At 37.5% G+C, this 10,000-nt stretch overlaps 1 protein-coding gene and 1 pseudogene across 3 annotated transcripts in view; one reads left to right on the top strand and one right to left on the bottom strand.

The window, feature by feature from the left end:
- LOC115209230 overlaps positions 1 to 10,000 on the bottom strand; it is a 417,183-nt gene that overhangs the window by 371,605 nt on the left and 35,578 nt on the right. The window lies entirely within an intron of this gene.
- LOC115210096 lies at positions 4,804 to 4,920 on the top strand (annotated as a pseudogene).

Genomic DNA, 10,000 nt, shown 5'->3' with positions numbered 1-10,000 from the left:
ATTGAAGAGCTGTGGACCTCTGAAGCCCAGGCTATCACAGTATCTTGTCCTACATCTTGATGGCAAATTTGGAATCCTTGGCACTATGCAGTGGCACCCAGTTCTAGTATTTGTGTAACTCTCGATGCCAAAGTTTGGGACAAGTCCTTCCAGGATCTTCCAGATATATATTATGGCATATCTTTCTCGCCTATGCTCTAAGGAATAGAGTCTTAATCTCTTGAGTCTTTCCCAATAGCTTATATGCTGCCCAGAGGCTATCTTCTTTGTGGAGCTTTGTTGGATTGCCTGAAGTTCGGTGATTAATTTGACACTGGATAAGGACCATAGCTGAGAGCAATAGTCAAAGTGGCTTAGGACAAGTGTCCTCTAGAGGACCATCATGGTTCCCTGATATCTTGTTCGAAAGGCTCTAAGAATCCATCCGGTCAGCCGCCTACATTTCATTGCCAATTTAGTAACATGCACATGAAATGTTGCATGGCTGATGGCATGTCTAAGAGGGCCATTATGAACAGTAGTGGTCCCAAAACAGTGCCTTGTGGAACAGCGCTCACTATTTGTGTGTTATTGGAGGTGGCCCCATTGGCTATAACCACCTGATTCTCTCCTTCAGAAAGTCATGAAGCCATTCTCCCAATTTTCCAACTACGCCAAGATCACGCAGTTTGTGACATATCATTCCATGATCGACTTTATCAATGGCCTTTGCAAAGTCGAGATATATCACTTCCACATTTGAGTGGTTGAGCAGTTGTTTCAGCACCCAATCATAGTGTTGTAGGAGCTGAGTTAGGTAGCTTCTTCCTGGTTGTAAACCATGTTGGTTGTCAGGCAGCAAGTCATTTTCTTCAAGGAAGGCGATTAGTTTTCTTCTAACTATTCATTCCATGACCTTACTGATGCGTGAGGTCAGAGAGATAGGTCTGTAGTTCTTGGCCTTCGCTCTGCTACCTCCTTTATGAATAGGGCATATTTTACCCTCCTTCAGTTTTCTTGGAAGTTTGCCAGTTGCATGGAAGCTTTGAAAGAGGGACTGCAGTGGTCTTGCTAGGACTCTCTTACATACTTTTAGAAGGATTGCTTGGAATCCATCGGGGCCAGTAACAGAGTTTGGGTTCATTTCATTTAAAGCCTTTATTACATCATCTTCATTTATATTGATGCCTCTGACTTTGTATCTGCAGTGGTAAAGAAGTCAGTTGGATTGCTGACTTGAAAATGCCCTAGGGGTGGAGTGAAAATACTTTTGAATTGCTCATTTAGTATTTCACTTATACTCATTGGATTTCCTGTGAGTGTACCATCTTTTGCAAGGAGTGGCCCTATCCTACAGTGCACCATAGCTGTTTCTTTGGCAAACTCGTAGAAAGCTCTGGGGTAAGATTTTATGTTGTCTATAGCCCAGGCTTCTTTGTCTGCCCTTTCTTGTTCATGGGAGAGTTGCAGACATTTTTCAATTTCCAGCAGTTTTATTTTCAGGCAGGACTTTTCACTGCTCTCAATTTGCTTGTTTAGGCGATTTGAAACTTTTGTATACTGTCTCATAAGTATTTTCCTATCTCTGGGGATTTTGTTCTTGTATGCAGTGGCCTTTCTCTCTGGCACACATTTGTAGCATATGGTTTGCATTACAGACATGAATTGTTGAAGTTTCATGTCGATGTCTGGTGAGGAGAGACATTTAGGCCAGTTTTGTTTGAGGATCTCTTTCTCAATTTGTTTCCAGTTTGCTTTATGGAAGTTCAAGCTGGAAAGATTCTGAGAGTTTCTTGTAGGCTGCATGTCCATGCTTTCCTTTGGCCCGTACATGGTCAGCTCTACCATGTTGTGATCCGAGAGTAGTGTCGGTGTCACTTTCACATTACGGATGAGATCCATATTATTTGTGAAGCAGAGATCCAGTATGTTACCTGCCCTGGTTGGTTGGAGTATTATTTGTTCCATGTACAGAGTGTTGATGAGGTTCATGAGGGACCTCACCTGTCCTCGTTCACATTGTGTCATTCCTGGGAGAGATAGGCCCTCGGGCCATCTGACATTGGCAGATTGGAGTCTCCCATAAGTACACTTATGTGTTGTTCTAATGTGACTAGAACTTCTTCCCTTTTTGTAAGGCACTCTTCAAACTTGCCTATATGACTTGGAGCATCTGGAGGGCAATATGCAGCACATATAACTACATTGAGTTGCCTTATATGTACAATTAGTGTGTCACACACCAAATTTGAGTATGACTAAAGGACCTGGGGTATGAGGTCCTTGCGGATGTACATAGCAACTTCACCATGACTCCATTCTTTTCTGTCGGTCCGTAATACAACATACTGTGGTATATTTCCGCATCTGCTATATCCGGTTTCAGGTGTGTTTCCGTAAGTGCTATGCATAAGGCTTGATTGCATGCAACAAGGTCTCGCAGGAAAGCGATTTTTGTCCTATTACTGAGAGTTAGCAGTCCTCTGATGTTCAGTAGGAGCATTGAGGTGATGCGTGTGTTGTTGCTAGTGGTGTCCACCTTGGGTCTATTTGCTGTGGTGGTCTTGTGTATTGTGGATAGTCCCATCTGTGGGTTTGAGTTTGATGGAGGTAGTTTAACTGCTGTACAATCTTTTGTGCCATGCACAAAAAAGATTCTTGTTCAGCAGCTGTCCTTTCAATAACGTGTTGATGGGTTGTAACATGCACTACATCTGCGTACTTCTGTTCTGGGGCAGATGGTGCGTAGTCCTTTCCTTTTGGCAGGTAGTTTCCGCCCTGTTTCATGTTTATGTGGTGAGGTCTTTGGTGTGCAAAACAGCAGCGTGCACGTTTCTCTCCATGCCAGCAGACACCTTTCAGGTAGAATTTACACATTCGTGCGTGCTGTCTCTTTCTATCCTTTTTGGTAAATGGATAGTCAGGTTTACTTCTTTCCTTGGCTGTTTCATCTTTTGATTTTGTTTGAGTTTTAGTTTTTCCTTCTTTGGCTGTTTCATCTTTTGTTTTTCTTTTAGTTTTTCCTTCTTTTACTTCTTTTATGGCTCTTTCATCTCCATGGTTTTGCATTTTGATGCTGGTAGGGGCACTTGCACTTGGGTTTACTTCCCGGGCAGGTTTCTCTCTTGAATCTTCTTTGTTGTCCTGGGTGTCTACCAAGTGGGGGTGACATCTTTCATCTGCATCCGTGCCTCCATCCTTGTCATCTTTGCTTTGTTTGTTGGGATATTATGAGTGCATAGGAGCGTATAAACTCTTGCTTCTTTCGCTCTATCTGTGCTAATGTCCTGGTGTAACCATTGCTCTTCAGCGCAGCTGTAATTATGTTGTTCGGTTATCTCCATAAGCACAGCACCAGGCTCTCAAAAACAATGCCAACTCCATGCTCCTCCGGATTCTGGACATTTTCTTGGATAGTTTATTTATCTAATTAGATATAAAATTTAACAGTGTGATGGAGGGTAGAGAAGAAATAGAGAAAAAAGTGTCTATGTATTTCGAGAGATTGAGCGGCTGAGAGAAGAAAAGAAGAGAGTAAGAGAGAGTGAGAGGAAGAAGATTGAGAGGCTGAGAGGAGAAAGATGGTGTGACAGAGAGAGAGAAAGTAATGAAAGAGAAGTTATGCAAAAGATTCTACTTGGATAGTAGAATATATAAATAAAGTAACAAATAAATATATACCTATGTGCAACTACAAAAGTTCTGTTCTAAACTAATTATAAATATATACCTATCTGTAACTACGAAAGTTTTCTTCTAAACTAATTACGATCATATTTCTAATGTTCGCGTCTATATACTTAGGAAGATTGAAAGAATGAGAGGAGAAAGATGGTGTGTCAAAGAGAGGTGAAGAGACAGAGAGAGAGCGAAAGTAATGAAAGTGAAGAAGTTATGCAAAAGATTCTACATGGATAGTAGAATATATAAATAAAGTACCAAATAAATAAATATATATAAATAAAGTAATAAATAAATATATACCTATCTGTAACTACGAAAGTTCTCTTTTCACGATTATATTTCTAAATAATTTTTTTAAATGAAGCAATTTTAAACAAATGAAAAGGATTTCTGAATAATTTTAAAGAGATAGAGTGAGAAATTGATAAAAGCGAAGTGGGCGCTGCAACAGAAATTCAAAGAAGATTATTCACAGAATGTAAACAGAAATGAGGTCCTAACTCAGACGTTACATTGAATTACAGGAAATTAAACAAATGAAAAGGATACTTATCCGCAAAATTCCAAATCCGTGTCCCTATACAAAGAAGTTTTCTTTCAAAAAAGAAAAGAAAATGATTCTTTTTGCTTCTTACAGTCGGCTGGAAATAAACTTATGAATTGCCACCACGTGCATTTTTGACGGAGAATCTTGCATGCGTAAATGACTTTAATATATCATATTTGGCTTGAAGCGAAATATATTACAGTTTTTAACTGATATATCCTAGTAGACCGCTATGAAATAACAAGTTCTAAGTTTTTATCAGTTTTAGCAGATTATTTCATTGATTTCTGCAATCACTTTTTTGTTTGTTTTTTTCTTTTTCCTAGAATGAAGGAACACGTCCTTCTACGAACCCGGACATATATACATACAAATACATACATATATATATATATATATATATACATATATATAGATACATACATACAAATACATACATATAAATACTTACATATATCAATATACATAAATATATATATATATACATATATATATGCACAAATATATATATTCATATACATATACATATACACATATATATACATATATATATATACACACACATATATATATATATATACATCATCATCAACGTTTACCCATATCATGTTGAAAGCACCGGTTCTCGTCTGATCACCGAAATTAAGCAATGTCGAGCCTAGTCAGTACTTAGATGGGTGACCGCTTGGGAAACCTAGGTGCAGCAAGCATAGCACATTGTTGATACCTTTGCCGGTGGCACAAAAACAGCACCATTCAAACATGGCCAATGCCAGCGCCGCCTCTACTGGCTTCTGTGCCAGTGGAACATAACAGGCACCATCTGAACGTGGCCAATGCCAGCGCTGCCTTCACTGGCTTCCGTGCAGGTGGCACGTTAAAAGCACCAACCGATCGTGGCCGCTGCCAGACTCCCCTGGCACCTGTGCTGGAGGCATGTAAAAAGCACCCACTACACTCACGAAGTGGTTGGCGTTAGGAAGGGCATCCAGCTGTAGAAATACTGCCAGATGAGACTGGAGCCTGGTGCAACCTCCTGGCTTCCCAGACCCCGGTCAAACCGTCCAACCCTTGCTAGCACGGAAAACGGACGTTAAACGATGATGATGATGATAGATATACATATATACACATATATATATACATATATATACATATACATATATATAAATACATATATATACAGTTACAAATATATATATATACATACAGATACAAATATAATATTATATATACATCTATATACATACATATATATACATATATATATATACATATATATATATACATGTATTATATATATACATATATATACATGTACATATATATACATATATATACATGTATATATATATATATATACATGTATATATATATATATATACATACATGTATATATATATATATACATACATATATATATATATAAATATACATACATATACATTATATACATAGATATATATATATATATACATACATATATATATATATATATGGGGCGCCACTGCATGGTGCCAAGGATTCCAACATCACCATCAAAATACAGGTCCAGATACTGCAACAGCTTGGATTTTCAGAGGACCACAGCTCTTTAAATCCTCCTAAATGCCTGAGAGGACTTACATGGTGTGGATGTGGGTTCTTTAAAACTAAACTGGATCTCTTCTTGTTGGGTCCCAGATGAGCCTACACCTCACGACAGGAGACGCGGATGCGGGCAGCAGCATCGAACTCCTTGTTGATCAAGTGCCACGTATCAGAGGTGGATTCACAAATTAGTGTAGCTCATCAACGGTGGTGCCCCAGCATGGGCCGCGGCCTTCGGGCTAAAACATTTTTAAGGATTTAAGGATTATACATATATATATACATAACATCTATATACATATACATATATACATATACATATATATATATATATATATATACATATATATATATTATATATATCATAGATATATATATATATATATATATATATATACATATACATACATATATATACATATACATACTATATATACATATACTACATATATATACATATACATACATATATCTACATATATATATAATATATCTATATATATATACATATACATACATATAATACATATACATAAATATTATACATACTACATATATATTATATATACATATACTAACTATATATAACATATCCATACATATATATTATAGATATACATAATATATATATATATACATAATATATATATATACATACATATATACATACATACAATATATATACATCATACTACCTATATATATATACATACATATACATACATACATACATACATAACATGTATATACATACATAATATATATATACTACTACATATACATACATAACCTACTCTATATATATACATACATACATATATACATACATACTACATTATATTACATACATACATAATATACATACATATATATACATACATACATATTATACATACATACAATATATACATACATAAATATATATATATATATACATAATACATATATATATATACATACTACATATATATCTATACATACATACATAATATACATACATATATATCATACAACATATTATATATATACATACTAAACATATATATATATTAAATACTATCGATACATACATACATATACAAACATACATATAATACATACATATATTCTATACATAATATATAAAATAATACATATATATACATACTAAATATATACATACATATATATACATACAGTATATGCATACATATATATATACATACATATCTGTGGAGAAACTCACTGGATGCTGGCTTATTCCAAAAAAACCTTCTGTCCCAGTCTGTTGTCCCAGTTTTCAAAAAGGGAAACAAGTCCCTTGCAGTGAATTACCGTCCGATCTCACTCACCTCTCATATCATCAAGGTATTTGAGAGGTGGTGAGATCTCGAATAACCCAATTTCTGGAAAGCAACAGACGGCTGATCTCCAACCAACATGGGTTCGTAATGGAAGGGACTGCCTAACGCAGCTCCTGCATCACTTTGAGGACATTTTGAGAGCTTTGGGAGAGGGCTCCAACACCGATGTCATCTACCTTGATTTCAGTAAGCCTTCGACAGGGTCGATCACAAGATCCTATTGAAAAAACTATCCAACATTGGTGTCTCTGGAAAGTTACTGAAATGGATTAATGTTTCCTGACAGACAGATCTCAACATGTTGTAGTTGAAGGGGTAAAATCAAGCCCAGCCAAAGTCAGTAGTGGCGTTCCGCAAGGCACTGTGCTGGGCCCACTTCTTTTCATCATTTACATTAATGACATTAATGACATCATCAAGCACAGCAACATACAAAATCTTTGCAGATGACTCCAAGCTACAGAAGGTCATAAATGAGGCGAGTGACCGGACATGCTTCAGTCAGATCTACTGGCTGTTATCCAATGGGCAGAAAAAAACAATATGCTGCTGAACGAGGATAAATTGAGCTAATCCACTTTGGAAAAGAGGATGCCCTGAAACTCCCATACTCCCTTCCTTCAGGTGAAACTCTCGCGGCGTCCAACAACATCAGAGACTTGGGAGTAATTGTGGACAACACGTAAGGGGCCACTCATATAAACACCAAAGTTGACATGGCCCCAGAATGGTTCCTGGATTCTCAGAACTTTCCAGTCGAGAGATATCCACACCATTATCTTCTCTTCTCCACTTTGCCCGACCCCCTTGAATACTGTTGCCACTGTGGTCTCCCCAACAATACAAGGTATCATAAAAGTTGAAGCACCTCAAAGGGCAATCACAAAAAAGATAGATGGCATGACAGGCCTCGACTATTGGGGTCGACTAGAAAAGCTAAAACTCTATTCTCTCCAACGTCGTCGTGAGCGCTACATCATCTGCATGATGTGGAAAATATTCCATCAGCATTGCCCAAATGATGTTGGCATCACCTTTAAGGTACATCCAAGGCTTGGGCCCCGTGCCATCCGCCCAAAACAAAAATCGCACTCTCATCTCATAACAACAATACGGCACAATTATTTCACCTCAATTGGCCCCGCTCTCTTTAACATACACCAAAACACATTAAAACAGAAACTGACCCTATAGGGTTCAAGAAGTCTTTGGACAGATTCCTTCAAGAAACCCGGATAACCCCCCTACACCCGGATATGTCTCTGTAAACAATAACTCTCTACTTGAGTGGGCATAGTGCCCAAATTCTGACTTGAAAGACACCAGGGTGGTGCTATTAAGTTAGACATGGCCTGGGCCAATAATGGCCGAAACCTATCAAAGTATCAAAGTATCAAAGTATATATACATACATATATATATATACATACAATATATATATACATACATACATATATATAGATATACATACATATAATACATAATATAATATATATACATAGTATATATATATACATATCTATATTATCCAAATCTACATATACATATATACATATTTTTATATATAAACAATATATTTATATAGGAAAACATACATATATATATATACATACATATATATATACATACATATATATATATACATAATATATATATTATACATATTATATATATATATCTATATATCTATATATACATATATATACATACATATATATATGATTGATTGATGATGATTCTAGTTTCAGCTTATGAGTTGGGGCCATGCTGAGCGGCACCGCCATTTGGTTTTGCTACTTGGTTTCACTTCATGGAGGCTTTCTAGCACCTGCTATTTGGTGCATGAGAGAGTTCGATGAAGCTGCCCTCATCTCCCCTCCTGCCGTGAAAGTTGGTTCATCGGGACACCTGACAGGAAGAGATCCAGCTTCATTTTACAGACATCTGTATCCACCCCATGCAGGTCTCTCAGGTTCTTCGGGAGGATATTGAAGAGCTGTGGGCCTCGGAAGCCCAGGCTATCACAGATCTTGTCCTACATCTTGATGGCAGGTTTGAGTCCTAGGCACCACGCAGTGGCGCCAGTTCTGGCATTTGCGTAACTCTCGATGCCAAAGTTCAGGACACTCCCTCCAAGGATCTTCCAGATGTATATTATGGCAATCTTTCCGCCTACGCTCCAGGGAATATAATTTTAATCTCTTGAGTCTTTCCCAGTAGCTTACATTCTGCATAGAGGCTATCTTCTTTGTGTAGTTCGTTGGATCGCCTCAAGTTCTGTGATCAACTTGACACTGGATGGTGACCATAGTGAGAGCAATAGTCAAAGTGGCTTAGGAGAAGTGTCTTCCAGAGGACCATCATGGTTTCTTGTTCTCTTGTTCTAAAGGTTCTAAGAATCCATCCAGCCAGCCGTCTACATTTCATTGTCAGTTTAGCAACATGTACATGAAAGGTCGCGTCATCACTCATGTGAATACCCAGGTCACACACTGATTGTGCCTCTGGGATTGCAATCCCTCCGGGTCCAGTGTATTCATTGTGTATTGCATTCAGTTTTGCATGCTGATAGTATAAAGCTTGAAACTTTCCAGCATTGAACTGCATGCTATTCTTTTCAGCCCACTTGTATATTTCGTCCAGCTCACATTGCAGGTGTTTAGTGTCCTCAGGGTTCTGTATTGCCTGTGAAACTTTTGTATCATCTGCATAACTTGTGATCGTGGCTCTCTGCGTGGCTGAGGGCATGTCTGAGAGGGCCATTATGAACAGTAGTGGTCCCAGAACAGTGCCCTGCGGAACACCGCTCACTATTTGTGTGTTAATGGAGGTGGCCCCATTGGCTACTACCACCTGA

The sequence above is a fragment of the Octopus sinensis genome, linkage group LG3 (assembly GCF_006345805.1).
Source record: "Octopus sinensis linkage group LG3, ASM634580v1, whole genome shotgun sequence".
NCBI classification, from domain to species: domain Eukaryota; kingdom Metazoa; phylum Mollusca; class Cephalopoda; order Octopoda; family Octopodidae; genus Octopus; species Octopus sinensis.
This window is presented reverse-complemented; position numbering and strand designations above follow the sequence as displayed.